This window comes from Ixodes scapularis, unplaced genomic scaffold (assembly GCF_016920785.2).
Source record: "Ixodes scapularis isolate PalLabHiFi unplaced genomic scaffold, ASM1692078v2 PGA_scaffold3__209_contigs__length_174095766, whole genome shotgun sequence".
Taxonomy (NCBI): domain Eukaryota; kingdom Metazoa; phylum Arthropoda; class Arachnida; order Ixodida; family Ixodidae; genus Ixodes; species Ixodes scapularis.
Window position 1 is genome coordinate 18,451,271 of NW_024609868.1, and position 15,771 is coordinate 18,467,041.

The following is a 15,771-nucleotide window of genomic DNA, read 5'->3' on the forward strand; positions in this document are numbered from 1 at the left end:
AATGATACGGTATCTGAATTAGTTGGTGTTTGTTTCTGAACAATAAAGTTGCGGTGGACACCCCTGTGTTGTTTCTTTTTCATCAAATAAAGTTAACGTATACAAAACTTGCTGCCGAGAACGGAGAAACAAACGACAGTGCGACGTTTTTCTTTGTCGGTACGCGGTCGAAGTTGGGATGAGCAACACTTTTCATCGCTCTCGCGGCGCCTGCCACACCGATCAGCTCAGCTGGACCTGGGCGCCTGCCAGGGTTTAGATTAAGAGTACAGTACATACCATACGTTGAAGTAAATAAGAGAAATCTGGTTATATGCAGTAACAGTACCTAAAAAAAGAAACACAGCTGATCGCGTTCGCGAGGTTTACGAAAGTGTTCACGCCGCCGTCTGCAACCAGCGACGAACCTGACGAATCTCCGAATCTGCCGAATATTCGTCGCGGGAAGTTCGGAAATTTCCGAATCTGTCCGAATCCGAATCTCTGGTGATTCGTCCCATCACTGATCTCAACAGTGCTAGGGAAATGAAAACATTTTGTCGCTAGATAGGGAATGTTTTGCGTTTCGCTAGGGATGATAGTGTTCACCATGGAGTGAGTGAACGAGTCGGCGAGGTGGCGCCGCTCTGGCCGCTGTCGTCCGCGAGGGGGAACCACCTTACCCCTTGTACTGCTGTAGTATCGGGTAGAGCCTCAGCAGTGCTTCGCGCGGCGTGAGGTAGCGAGCGCAACGCGAAACCGGACCAAGTTTTTGAGCGCTTGGCGGCACGGCTGTCGATCGCTTCTCATTTGAAAGCAAACTGTGGACTCTCCGAACGGATTGTGGAGGAGGAAACGTCGGTGAGTCGATTTAATTCTCAATCCGCGATCAACGTGCGAGTGTGGAGCGAGGTCGTGGTTTTTTCGCTCGGCGTGCTAGCGTGTTTCCGCGCGGAGAAAGCTACCTGGGCCGCGTCTCCGTTTGGGACGGTTGTGTGTTGTACAAAGACGGGTCCCCCCTCCCCTCCTGCGCGTCGTTTTTCCCCCTCTCACGTCGAATTCGTGGGCCACCTGCTCAGGTAAACGCAGCCGGCTTTTCTCCCGAGCCCGAAGTCGAGCATAGCTATGGAGAAGGCGTTGATCGCCGCGGCTAGATTTTACAGCGAAAAAACGGTCGCCCAAACGGCTGCTGCTGCTGGCGTCTCCGTGTCTTCGGGTAGCAAGCAGCCCTTGAACGCGATGCGATAGCTCTTCGCCGGTTTCTCTTTTCAGTCTGGAAGCGTTGAGACACGTGCTCGTCGTCGCAATTTTTCTGTGCCCAGCCGGATCCTTTTTCAAATATGGTCACGCTAGTCGATTGTCTGAAAAATGGCATTGTAATCGTCGTCCGCGTATGGCGTGGTTCTATTGATGCTGTCACGAAAATCCACCTTCATCTCTATACCGGCATCGTCCTTTCCTTGCTGCAGATTTTGAGTGATCGTGAAAGCTAACCGCGAGTGGAATACAAAAACCCAGAAAACGCGAGAACGTTTCACGGCCTTTATCAAGACCAAGGTGCCGCTTTTTACAAGTTCCGTCCGAACTGAGAAAAGACGAAGCTCCTTTCACGGTAGCCCCCCGTCTTTGTATGGAAACGGCATTCATCCAATCGGTCAGTGGGATCGAACTCGTCGCACCAGGATATAAACGTGCATTTGCGGCTTTTGTCGATGTTCACTCATCCAACTCATCCACGTTGTTAGGCGGGCTGTCCCCTAGCTGCACCAGGACGTTTTTTGAGATATGTTCCCAATCATTTGTTTTACTTTTGTTCGTGCGCTTTTCATAGTGTTTTTATTTTATTTGTTTCTTCTATCTATTTTTGCATTTAGTGGCGCGTATGATTGTAGCGCCTTTTTTTGACCCTATCACTAGATAGACGCCTATTTCGTAACTCATGCCGTCCTTCTCTTTTGCGGTCCCCTTTTTTACGTCCACGTCGCGCACTGCACTATGTCATCTGCACAGCTGGTTGCGCCAGTCGTTTGATGCGCTGCCATCTGTGGGCTTCCCCGAGTCGTGCTAATTTTGTTGCAATCACTTTTAAAAGCTCCCGCGTGTCACTTTCCTATATATTTCGTCTCATCCTACGATGGACTAAAGGAAAAACTACAGAGAGCCAGATCCAATCACGAGCCACTTAGAAGTTGCGTGGTATTTCGCTTCGATGCACCTATCGGTGCCCGCGTCTCGGATCACTAGTGGGGATGGGCGTACAGTAATTCGAATCGAAGAGCACTGAGTGACTCATCAATTTTAAATTGCAAAGCAAGCCACGACATACCGGCTATCAGGCTCTGTGTAGTCTCGAAGCTACACTCTGAAAAAAGTCTGTGAGTATACTTTCCCGCGCAGCACTCGGAGAGCCAATCACCGCAACTCACGGAGGCAGCTCAGCGAATGACGATGCGGAAACATATGTTTAGACCAAAAAACGCACTCTGAGTTGTGACATCAAACAATGCAAGCGTGACGTTTTGCATTGTTTAATGTCACAACTCAGACTGCGTTTTTTTTGGTCTAAACATATGTTTCGCCATCGTCGTTCGCTGAGCTGCCTCCGTGAGTTGCCGTGATTGGCCCTTCGAGTGCTGTGCGTGAAAGTATACGCACAGATTTTTTTTATAGTGTATAGAAATGATGCAGCGCTTTTTGGATTCGGAGCATTATTCGTCCACTTCTAATCAAAGTTAAGCATGTCATAGTTTAGCGTGGAACGTGATCGGGCCTACACTCTAAAAAAAGTCTGTGCGTCTACTTTCACGCACACCACACGAAGAGCCAATCACCGCAACTTACGGAGGCAGCTCAGCGAATGATGATGCCAAAACATATGTTTAGACCAAAAAACGCAGTCCGAGTTGTGACATTAAGTAATGCAAGCTTGACGTTTTACATTGCTTCATGTCAAAACTCAGACTGTGTTTTTTGGTCTAAACATATGTTTTGGCATCGTCATTCGCTGAGCTGCCTCCGTAAGTTGCGATGATTGGCTTTCCGAGTGTTGTGCGTGAAAGTAGACTTACAGGCATTTTTTTTAGAGTGTAGCGGCCCGTGGGCTTTGGTCCATCGTTGGATGAGACAAGGTAGGGAACACGTACAAAAGGAACCAAAAAAATATGTTGTACCTTTTTTTCTTTTTTCAGTTAGAGCATAATATGAGGTTTTGCGGGGAAGCAGACTCACTGGATTTCTCAACAGTGATAGGCTCCTTGTATTTCTCGCGCAGCGATTGGCCATCAGATGCTCCAGTGGCGTAGCCAGAAATTGTTTTCAGGGGGTGTTTTCTTTTGGTGCTGCCTACTCTACGGAAACAGTTTCAGCTAGCGTTGTCTCTGTAATCCAGGCACGTCGCCAGGATTTTGTTTCGGGCTTGGGGGGGGGGGGGGGGGGGGGGGGGGTGCATGACGAAATGCTTTATGAGGCGGAGGGGGGGAAAGGAGGTCCCAGCAAAATGGAAGGTTTCGGGGGGGGGGGGGGGGGAGGGGGGGGGGGAGCCCAGGCTCCATGCCCCCCCCCCCCCCCCCCCGAGAGACCGGCCTTCTCTAATCCCTTGTGGGGATTGTGATCCCTCAACATTCTGTCGCGTCAGCGTTTTGGCGCGCCGTGGCGGCCGCGCTGGCGTAGCGAGAGGTGGCGCTGCTTACCACTGTGAGTGGCTTCCTCCTCTCCCCCCTTGGGGCGATTTCCGTAACGGACCCCCGCACAAAGGAGATCGACGTGTCGCTCCTTGATTGGCCACTTCGCCCCCGCCGTTATCTTAAAACCAGCGGACAGCAGTCTCGCTTCCCTCTTCTTCCTGGGATTCGGCGGCGGCGACAACGGGGAACCTTCCGGCGCATCGGTGAGCGTTTATCCCGTCCTTTGTACCTTTGTGAACGACCGTTCGGCCGTGGGCAATCTCCACACCGACGGCGTCCACCAGCTTATAGACGCTGTGTTGTTGTTATTTTGTTTCATTGTAAATAAACAGAGTTTATCACCGTTACCAACGTGACTGGTGTCTGTTTGCGCTCAACGAGCAGCATGCCGACTTCGCGAACCCGCTGGTCGCTTGGCAAGATGGGCTTTGATGCTGCAAAAATACGACTACGTCGTGCGGTACCGGAAAGGCAGCACAAACGTGGTGGCGGACGCATTGTCACGAGCCCCCGTAGACTGCACACAAATTTCCGCAAAGACCCAGGCCGAGCCAACGACATCCACATTGTCAGGCGAAGCCGTGACTCAGTCCCAAAGGGAGGCAGCACATCTGACCACCCCGGACGAGACGATCAACCACCTAGACGCAGTGAGCGCCGTGGGAATCGTGTTCAGCAAAGAAGAGCTTCTGAAAGCCCAGCAGAATGATCCGTTTTGTCGAAAGGTGATCGACGGACTCGCGGAAGAGTCGGACGCCGTGGAGGCGGGCGGTGCGACCGCCGGGCGCAACACTACTGGTATTGTAGTAGGCGCCGAGTGCCGGGACGTATCTGGTATTGGTGCGGGCACGGAGGATTCATATCTGCTGAGCAATGACGGGCTTTTGCTGAGGTACATACCCTCCGAGAACGACTCCGACGAGGCGTTCAAGGTAGTGGTACCCCGCAGTCTGAGAAACGCAGTTTTGCGCTACTATCACGACTCGCACTTGGCCGGACACGCGAGCGGCTCCAAGACTTACACAAAGTTATGTCGCATCGCCACCTGGCCGGGCATGAAACGGGACGTTTTCCGTTATGCCCGCACCTGCCACTCTTGCCAGAGCTTCAAACCAAGAGGCGGCAAACCCCCGGGCCTAATGCAACCGATTCCGAGCCAGCAATCATGGTCTCTGGCAGCCTGCGACGTGGTCGGCCCCCTACCGAGGAGCCCTAAAGGACACCAGTATCTACTGGTTGTAACTGACCACTTCAGCAAATGGACGGAACTTTTTCCGCTCCGTAAGCTGACAGCCCGAGCGATCACGGAGAAGCTCATGGAGGTTTTCACCCGTTTTGGATTCCCCGAAGCTCTTTTGACTGATCGAGCGAGCTACTTCGTCGGGAAGGTATTCGTGGACGCGTGCAAGGCCCTTGGCATAAAGCACAGAACAACCACGCCGTACCACCCGCAGTCGAACATCACGGAGCGATGTAACAGAAACATCAAACCAATGCTGGCCGCCTTCGCGGAAAGGCACCGTGACTGGGACGCATATATCCCCGAGATAGGGTTCGCACTTCGGACCACTCTCAACCGTTCGACGGGCTTCACCCCCGCGTTCCTCACATTCGGGAGAGAGCTTCCGAACCCCATGGACCGTGTCCTAGGGACGAGCGCCGGGGTGGACAACGCGCAGCCGACGCAAACGGACCACGCGCGGCAGCTACAAACTCGGATGACGGAAGCCTTCTCGGAGGCGCGTCGCAATCTCGGGGTAGCGCGAGCGAAACAAAAAGCTCAGTACGACCGCTCGCATCGAGATCTCCGCTACAAAGTGGGCGATCTCGTCCTCAGACGCAACCATGTTCTGAGTGATGCCAGCAAAGGCTTCTCGGCTGCTTTGGCTCCGAAGTGGTGTGGCCCGTACCGAGTGCAGGAACTTCTCTCCCCACTCGTGTACAAGCTGACAAACTTGCAATCAAGAAAAGTCGGTGGGCCGGTACATGTGTGCGATCTGAAACCCTACCATGAGAGGGAAAACGGGGCCAACGAGCAAACTCAGCCCCCGCAAAAACATGCACCCGCAGCGCGAGATAACGCCGACGATGAACAACAGGCGTCTCGCTACAATCTGCGTAGACGGAGGAACTATTATCCGAAGTTTTCGTAGAGGCAGCCCCATTAAGTGGCGAAATGTCACATTAAGGGAAGTGCAAAGCACAATACACCTGCTGCCTTCGCGAACGCGCCAGACACCATTGTTTACTGGCAAGCAGTGACCTACATACGTCACCTCAGCGTTCGCTCCCGGATGAACCCGTAGGGGAATCCTCCAAACACGGCTTCCGAGGGAAAGGGTACGCGTAACTGCCATTGGTCAGTTATTGCCACCTACGCTCACGTGTGCCACATGTCAACGCAAGAGCGCGGTGCGAGCGTCGTCACAAGCGGTCGGAGACCAAGTGGTCATTCTACCGCAGCACGCTCCGCACCTACGAAGAGGACCTCCAGCCTTTGCTTCGCGCCGTTCGTGAGCTGCTGTCTCCTGGCTACGGCAGTTCAGCGGCGTCCAGGGACCACAGCTGCGCGTGACTCGTCAGGCGGCCCCGCTACCCCAGCCGGCCGCGGGCCAAACCAGTAACCCGTCGTTTTCGTGGGCCGTCGGGATCGTCATCCGGTCAGGGACTGCCGCTCATCATCTTCGGGACCCGCGCCGCGGTCGGAAAGCTCGCCAGCCAGGGACCAGCTGTTCCCGTTCGTCCCGTAACAAGTCCCAAGGGCCCCGGGACCTGGCGCAGTTCGCCCAGCAGGGCTCGTAGGGCACGCACTACATCGGCAGCCGAGGGAATATCCACCGGAACCTGGTCGCCCGCAACATGCTCGTCGACCAACACGGCTGCTACAAGGTCGCCGACTTCGGCCTCTCCAGGAGCATTACGGACTCCGAGTCCGACGTCTACCACCAGAGGTCCAAGCGCGCCCTCCCAGTGCGGTGGACGGCTCCGAAGTGCTTGCACCTTCGGGTGTTCACCTCCAAGTTCGACGTCTGGGCGTTCGGCGGAATGCTGCTGTGGGACAATCGTCACTTTGGGCTCGACGCCCTACCCCGGCCCGGGCGCTCAGGAGGTGACTTGCTACGTGCGCGACCGTCACGGGATGACGCAGCCGACCGACTGCCGCTGGGAGCTGTGCCGCTGGTGAGCTACCGCTGGACGAAGTTTTGGACCATGAACGTATAGCCGGGCTGTTTCCCGTGTAGTTGCAGCAGCTGGCGGCCTTTTTTTCTTTTTTTTATTATTTTAGTCTAGTTGTTGTGTGTTCGTGTTGGTCCACCCGCGGGTGACTATTGGCTAAGGAGGGGGGAGTGTGGGGATTGTGATCCCTCAACATTCTGTCGCGTCAGCGTTTTGGCGCGCCGTGGCGGCCGCGCTGGCGTAGCGAGAGGTGGCGCTGCTTACCACTGTGAGTGGCTTCCTCCTCTCCCCCCTTGGGGCGATTTCCGTAACGGACCCCCGCACAAAGGAGATCGACGTGTCGCTCCTTGATTGGCCACTTCGCCCCCGCCGTTATCTTAAAACCAGCGGACAGCAGTCTCGCTTCCCTCTTCTTCCTGGGATTCGGCGGCGGCGACAACGGGGAACCTTCCGGCGCATCGGTGAGCGTTTATCCCGTCCTTTGTACCTTTGTGAACGACCGTTCGGCCGTGGGCAATCTCCACACCGACGGCGTCCACCAGCTTATAGACGCTGTGTTGTTGTTATTTTGTTTCATTGTAAATAAACAGAGTTTATCACCGTTACCAACGTGACTGGTGTCTGTTTGCGCTCAACGAGCAGCATGCCACGCGAGTACGAACCCGCTTCGCGGTAGAGCGTCTCGCCGCGAACGTGGTACTCCCAAAGGCAGTGGCCCCAAGGAGAACCACACCCTACATAAAAAAAAAGCGCACACGGAACTTTATATATAGACGCTTTGCAGCAGCTGTGCATGGGCGCCGCCATAACCAACCTTCAGTTTTTGTTTCTTCTTATTACATTTACTTCACTTCATCATAACCACAGCAGAACAGGTTTTTGCTATTTTAGGTTGTACTGCGTCCTTCTCCACAGCATCGGCCTCTGTGGAGGCTTGTCAACGCTCGCTTCAGTGGCTCGGCATATGGGAAAGACAAGAGAAGGTCAGCAATGGCGGCTGTAATTTTGCGCGTGTGTAAAGCGTCTATATATTATGGCTAGGCGAACACATTAACGCATGACTGCCCAAAGAGCACACATACAATAAATAAAAGTTCTATGTAAAGGTTTTGCTCTTCACAAGAAGTGTGAGCGACCGGATAGGTTCGGAATATGCAGCTTGTGCAGCCGAGGCGCCTGCTGACAAAGGAGGTTCTGATTATAGCCTTCACTTCATTTAGAGAGTAATCATACATCAAATGTGCCCGTGCTCTCCATGAAACGAAAACCAGCGTAGAGCTAATTCACAGAGTAGCGTTTGATACCGCGAGATGCGACAGCGAGTTCCCGGGGCATCCGGTAACTACTTGCCACTGGACAGGTGAAACGCGGTCCTCGTGGTTCCTCCTGCTTGTATCTCGGCTTGTGTGACTCGTAAAAGTAAGGGAGCCATAGCTTTTCACTCTGTCTCGCAACTCCATTCACTCATAACCTGACAGTGCGGTGCAAGCTATGTGCTCAGTTTGACCAGTTGTGCGTCTATCTTTCGCCACGAGATCACGCTCCCGCCCCGTAAATCCACGCGCAGAGGGGTCAGCTGACCAAAGGGAAGCGGTCGATTGGTCTTTCGGGAGCGTAGCGATCCACCGCACTGTCATCTTAGGTACCTACGGGCAAAAGTCACCTTTACCTCCGGCCCTCGCGGTCACCCACAAGCATGCTTGCATCCGTTGCTTGGCACCCGCTTTAGGAAGCTCCAGCGAGCTCGCGGTGGGAACTCGGGCACTAATCCGGGCGAGTTCAGGGACAGATCAAGACTCAAGCGTTTGCCCCACTGTCCAGGAACCACAACATTTCTGGTGTTTCTCTCTTCTGTCCATGGAAAACTTCCGTTTCTTCTTCCAAATTGAGAGGATAATTGCCGGGATAATCTTTATGCGCCTGCACAAAAGAAACAAATAACTTTTCCAATTACTTCAAATTTTCAAAACGATTTTTTTTTTTTTTTTGCCAGTATGGATACGGTGGGTCTTTCGTACTCTCATTATCGTATTATGAATGAATGAATGTTTATTTTTCCGGAATCAACCGAAATGGAGACAGGGACTAAAGGCTCGAAGCCTGACAAAGGTCTTTGTCCCCAAAGCAGCGCTTTCCAGCAGCACACAGTTTACAAAGTTAACGCTTAGTAATAAGCGTTATATTCATTTTTTGAATATACCAGAAAAACAACTAGTTATTACATACCAATTCAAATAATAAGGGGTTATCACTGCCCACCATGAGTGTCCTGAGATCCCCTTTTAAATTTACTAAAATTGTTATTAAAATCTGTGTGGTCTATAATGTTTTTCAGAACTTTACTGACTTGATATTCCATTGTTTGTGTTCCATAATTTGTACGGGTCTGAGGGGGCCGCCAATATGCGTGTCGAAGAGGGTATGCATGCGTTGCGTCACTTAAATCCGTCACATATAGTTTTTGTCTGTGAATCAGTTGTAATAATTAAAAATAATATATCTGATTGACCTTAAGAATGCCATATTTTTTAAAAAGTGGTGCAGTGTGCAGGTTTTGTATTTTAACTTTATAGTTTTCAAGTAAGCGCAACATTTTTTTTTTTTTTTTTGCAGTGTGAGCAACGAGTTATAGTTTGTGGTCAATGTCGTGCCCCACACTAGAAGACAATAACAGAGCCTAGAGTAAAAGAGCGAATAATATAAGTTTTTCTTTAGCCATGTTGGTATAAGGTTCCCTATTCTATATAGACATCCAACCGACCGTGAAAGCTCGGAACTTAATTTATTCACGTGTGTGTTCCAATTTGGCTCTTGATTAAACCAAACTCCCAAAAAGTTTTGTTCGTGGACTTGTTCTATATTTTCATACTTAAAATGTAATAGTATGTTGGTACTGTCGCGTTTGTTTTTAGGTGCAAATAGTATATACTTCGTTTTTTTCGTATTTCAATTTAGCTTGTTTGCTTGAAGCCATGTAGCTAGGTAGGCAAGATAGCTATCAGCAAGATAGAATCACCAAATTATAAACTATATTCGGTGACAAGTAGAACGAAGTGGACGCTCCTCCCATCTCTTTTTACTTTAGTAGAGCGAACGCTGGAGAGGAGGCGACCTCCTCTCCACCGTTCGCTCCGCTGAAGTGGAGAAGGGTGGGAGGAGCTTCCACTTCGTTCCTGACTTGTCACCGGCTATACTTCTCTTCTTAATCCACCAATGTTTGGTTAACAAACCTCTTCCTCACGGAGACTTGGGTCGAGGATTTCTCGGCAGGAAAGTTGTACAAAGGACGCGATTAGAAGTGAAATGGACAAATAGTATACGGTTCCAAGTAATTTTAGTATTTCCAAAAGTAATCAGATTACTCCCGCGATGACTTCCTAATAAATGTAATCGAATGATTACAATAAACAAAAAATTACTTCGAGATGAAAAACGCTTACAATTCACTTGATTTATTGTACCGAGTAGCGTACAAGTCTTCATACGATGTCTGCATCATGGGCGTACCAACCCGGGAGGGGGGGTGCAAGGGGGGCGCTTGCCCCCCCAGTCCTTAGAGTGTTTGTGTGTGTGTGTGGGGGGGGGGGGGGGGGGGGGTAAGGCATGTGTTTGCCCCCCCCCCCCCCCCCCCCCCCGAAAAAGCCGCCATTAGGCACAGCAATTGCTGTCCGTCGGCGCCCAAGAGATACCACGGGCACCACCCCCCGACCCGGGGGGGAGGGTCTGGTTTGTCCCCCCACTCAAGTTGGTACGCCACTGGTCTGCGTGCAGTTTTTTTTGTACGACCGGTGCAACGGGACCCATGCAACGAAGAAACACGGGTGACTGTCTGCAGAGTTTCTTTTGTACGGTGTATGGGGGCAGTGTGACTCCGGCGTAGAGCGTTCGGGCATCTCGTGTTGCCGTTTCCTAATATGCTAATTTCCCCCCTCGGGAGGATGTGACGTGGGCGCGGCGTATGTGTCACCGGGCGGAAACAATCGAGGCGTGTCACAACCAGTGGGACTGGCATCGCGGGGTTGCCTGCAGGTCGCATTTGAATGCCTCTCTGGGGCAGCGGCGCATTGCGCCACTCTCCGTGTCTGCCACGCCGCTCTGCAGCGCGGCTTGTATAGAGTTGTACGCGCAGTTACCCGTACTGGACGGCACGCTTTTCCCGCAGCCTATACTGAAGTGAAAACAGAAAGGGGCGCTTGCGTTTCGCTATGTCGATCAAATGTTAATTGTCTCCTCTGTTGTCGCTGGCAACTTAATAAAGGCAGTAGCGCGTTCGAGGCATTTTATTATCGCTTTGCGGTTGATAATATTGCGGTATTTTAGGCGATAAAAACGCCAAAAAAACTAAGCAAGAAGTGAGAACATTTTAGGACGTGCGCGCCCTGCGTTTCTTAATACATGGTTTAGCTTTTAGATAGATGGGTGATTATAATAGTAGTTTATTCCCGTCACGCGTAATGAACGGGGAGGACCGAGGGAAACGTGCCGCGTAAAGCGGCCTTTACGATCTCTCCTCTCCAGTACAATCCGCAGCAGTAGCGGAGAAACCGGCGTGAATCGCGCACTATTAACGTCAGGCAACAAGAAGAGAAAGCCCATTTCGAGTTCGGGAGGAACGAGACGTCTGCACCCGTGATTGCATGTGGAAGCCTCGCAGTATAGGACACGGACACTGCGGAGTGTGCGTGTCCTTCTGTACTGATTGTTTTGTTCTTCGTGCTGTTTTTATTTATTTATGTTCCGACTCGGTGCAACTGCAGACTTCGTAACAGTTATAGGCTGCATTTACATGGATGCGACCGTAGCGCATCGAGTCGAGATTTCATGATTTTGATTGGTAGCAGTTGGGTAAAAGAGGAAGAAGTAGGAAGACAGGCTGCGTGTCATTGGTCTTTGCTCGATTCGATGCGCTACGATCGCAGTCATGTAAACGTAGCCATAGTTGAGTTCTTTGCTGCTGTGCGCGCGCAGATGGCGAGCTGGGACATGATACATTCATCATACATCATACAAAAGGCAGTCTGCGAGCACGGATCACCGTAATATCCGTGGTTCGAATGTCGCTTGCCACATTTCTCCTTGAACTCATTGGGCATTCGAAACACGAATCTCGCGGTGACTCGATCCGTTGGAATCTGTATGCGGACTGTCTTTTGGGAACAGCGCTGATGCAGCGCTAACTTGAACGTTACATGATGTTACTTGAACGTTACATAATACATGATGAACGTTACTAATTCAGCGCTGTATCACTAAAATAGCGCGAAATCAGCGCTGCGTTAGCAAGGTTAGCGCTACTATACCAGCGCTCACTTATAGCGCTGTGTTGTGTGAACAGGTCTTTACACACAAAGCCATGATTGCCGTTCTTGGCTGGCGATAAACAGTAGCTTTTGAACCGGCTGAGGAATGTCTAGGAGTAATCATTTCCCGTACATCCCAATTAGAGACCAGAGAATTAGCTTATTACATTTTCGTACAATCACATCATCATATAGTTTCGTGCAAGAAATATGTTGTTTATGGAAACGGTCGGGACAACAAGGCGTTTGCTCCGTTCCGTCTCTGAGATAAAGCCGTACCCGATAAGCGAGTTGTTGTTACAGGTACGTGCTTGTCCAGTGACTCGAAATCCTTCGAAAGGCGTCCCTGATATCCACGACTACTGCACATCGGTCGTTGCTGTTGCCATTTTCACACTAACCGATTATTCGGGCGGTTTAAGTTGAACCGCTGCAGAACCCAGGGATCGTGGGTTTAATCCCCACCCCTGCCCGTTTCGATCTGGATGATCATCTATACCGGCGTGCGGTCTTGTATCACCGCTGCGTGGTGCATGTTAAAGACCCCAGGCAATAGTGGTTGTACTGTACTGGCTAAATTCCTTATCTACAGCTGAGACACCAGACGTCCACTGAGGCAGACTAACTTCCACACACGTTATAAGTCGAACCCCATGAATAACGTCACGTCCCCGGCCGGGCCCTGTGGGTACTGAGATATATAAGCCCCAATTAATAGATGAAGGAAAGTGTAAGTCTTTTCTAGTCCCACCCGTGTCTTATTCGTTCGGCGTTCCTCAACTCAACCGACACGCTTGCCAGTCTAACTATCAAAAAATAACCTGCGGTCATTTTTTAGGACCTTCGAAGTTCGTTAACGGCGCACACACTGCCTCGAACAATAAATAACAGCGCGCTTTGACTTCGGATTTTATATACGAGCTTGCTCTATCGAGCAGGGCTCACGGTGTACGAATCAGGTCTATGAGCAAGGACATATACACTCTAAAACCCAAGTCAGACTGCTTACGCGCGGTGTTCGGCAGACGGGATGACAGGAGAATTGGTCTGCGAACACGCGTCAAGCAGGTTCAAAGCCGGTTTCATACATAGGCTTCGAAGAATGGACAATTTTTATATATGACAAATGCGACAGGACCCGTCGTATGAGAGGAAAAAAACACGACTTGGGTACTCCGGCGATTTTTTGAGCTACCTCAACTAAGTATATTTTCTGACTCCCCGGGGTTTACCCGTTCCGGTATGCTATTTAGTATCGCGAAATTCATAATAGCTATTGCGTAATCGGCAAATGAAAATGATGCAAAAAGCAACATTCAAATATACGCGCACTTTTCAGTGCCGTGACGTCAGTGGCGGGCAGGCTTGCCAGTCGAGCAAGCAGTCTAAAAAATCGAATATGCCAATCATTTGTTCCGTGCAGGTGCGGAGGTACTGGAGCGAGCTTCCAAAGCATTCATTTGACACCATGAAACTGCTTCCAATCAGTTGGGAACAAATTCTACAGACCAAAGAGTGAACCCCTGCACTTCCACTGACGTCACTTTTTCGTTGTTGCCAGTAGAGACTTTCAGTGTGAAAAACGCGGTGAGGACCAAAATTGTAAATTCAATAACTTCGCAAGAAAAAATAATATTTTGACCTAATATTTGGGATTCTATTTTAGCGATGTAGGTTGTCGAGTTTAGCAAAATGTTAAGCAAATCGGGGACCATGAAGAAATTGCCGGAATACCCCTTTAAGCAGTGGCTGCATGCTACTTTTTGTATGATGTATTCGCAGTGCGAGCAATCTGAAGCGTCTGTCATTTCGCGAAGCACTTGGAAGAGCTAATCGCTGCAAGCTAGGGAAGGATTTCGGCCAATGACGAGGTCGATAATTTGTGAAATACCATGCTCAGTGTCACAGCGTAGACGATAATTTTTTGAAGGGAGGGACAATACCCAGAATGAAAAAATAAATAAAAAAGATTTCTGCAAAAAAGTTTATTTTTTTTTTTAAATACCATATTTACTTCCACCAACATCTAGGGGTATTCCCAGAAAGTTTCATTAGTTTACACTGCATAGTTAATTCCTGTTCAATTATTTTATGCCCACGGGTGCTAAAGAAAAGCTAGGGGTTAGAGCACTTTGACTGCGTTTTTCTCCGTTCCACCTTTTGGCAAAAATTTCACATTAGGAAAACTTTTTGTAGGCAATGCAACGGTGGAATCTTTTTTTTTCTTTTTTTTTACTTTGTGGATGTTTTTTTATAAAAGATGTTAAGATTTTGTCGACGACATAGAAGGCAACAAAAATTATTTGATATTTCACTGTGATGTTAGCATAAAATAAATTCCTTTTTGGAAATTTTGTTTTCACAGTTGCACTCTCCAGGCAGTCTGCTGCAGATCTAGAGTAGAAAAATGTCGGGTTTCACGTTAGTTTCCTAACGATAGTTTTCCCAAGCAAAGTCGGTGTGTTCCTGATAAAAACAACTAATTTATTTTACAATTCGTGTACGCAGATGAAACTTTGCACTGCATCCTGCCTTGCAACTGCCAGCATATACTGTAAATTTCATTCATATTAAGCCATAGGTCCAGAAATTGACCTTCGGGTAGTGTCGTCTCCCCCCCCCCCATAAGTTTAAACCTTTTTTTTTTTTTTCTAGTTGCGTTTTTTGCTGAGTGTTTACCGCAGATTGCAGCAATTGTATCTCCCTCATACTTCGCGGGAAAGTTGACACTCCAGATTTGGTAAGGGTGTTGTAAAGTCAAATCGAAGAACGTCCAGGACGCACTTGCTCTTGCAGTCGTATATCTAAACCCCGGTTCTGAACCTAGGCTCGTCGCCCCCACGGCCTGCAGGGTGTGTCAAGCTCTCGTCGGCGCCGGGCAAAAAAAAAAAATGCTGCTCGTCTCTGCCAACGCGCCGCGTGAGCGACAGCTGCACGGGCAATCGTGAGGCGCCGTTCGTAGAATGCTCTCCCCGCGCTGCTGTATTGTGTGTGGGTGGAAACCAAACCATGCAGCTGCTGCTTCTATGCGCCGAGACTCGATGCAACTTCATTTCCTCGATACGCTGCGTCTGGTTATCCACGGGACTGATGCATGGCGCAGCGTCGCGGTCAATGAACAAAAGGTCGGCTAATGACGGTTGAGGCAAGTGTACCTCTATATAGTATAGCGAGAGGCAAGTTTACCTCTATATAGTATAGCAAATTTAACTGCCCAGTACCAGTCTTGATCTTCGTAAGTTCTTGGGGAGGGCGCTATGTCGTCCTCTCAGAAATGCAGTTGAGAACCCGATACCTACTTCTAGCACCCATTTTTATTTTTTGCTTTCCTTCCTTTTTTTTACTTCATCAATGCAGTATTACATTAAACGAGTAATGACACAGTCGAGTGTTCTACACTATTGTATTGCGCATATTATAATGTTGCGGCATTTAGAACGGATAATATATTTTTGGTTGATTGGAAGTCGAAATGAATTATTTGTCGATCCAGTACCACGGTCGTCAGTACGAACAGACATAGCCATTCTATGCCATAGCCTTTAGGAAGATTATAGATGATCATGTATACGTGTATTGTATCGTTGTCAAAGTGGGGTGTTGTATACGCAGAATGGAACCGCGATTCGTAC

General features: G+C 49.8%; 1 protein-coding gene across 6 annotated transcripts in view; it reads left to right on the forward strand.

The window, feature by feature from the left end:
• The first annotated feature begins 703 nt into the window (after nucleotides 1–703).
• The window catches only part of LOC8041312 (rap guanine nucleotide exchange factor), a 397,988-nt gene continuing 382,920 nt past the window's right edge, over nucleotides 704–15,771 (forward strand). For all 6 annotated transcript variants that reach the window (XM_042292313.1, XM_042292316.1, XM_042292315.1 and 3 more), the window contains exon 1: nucleotides 704–840. The gene's annotated coding sequence lies outside the window, so the exon portion shown is untranslated. The remainder of the gene's footprint in view (nucleotides 841–15,771) is intronic.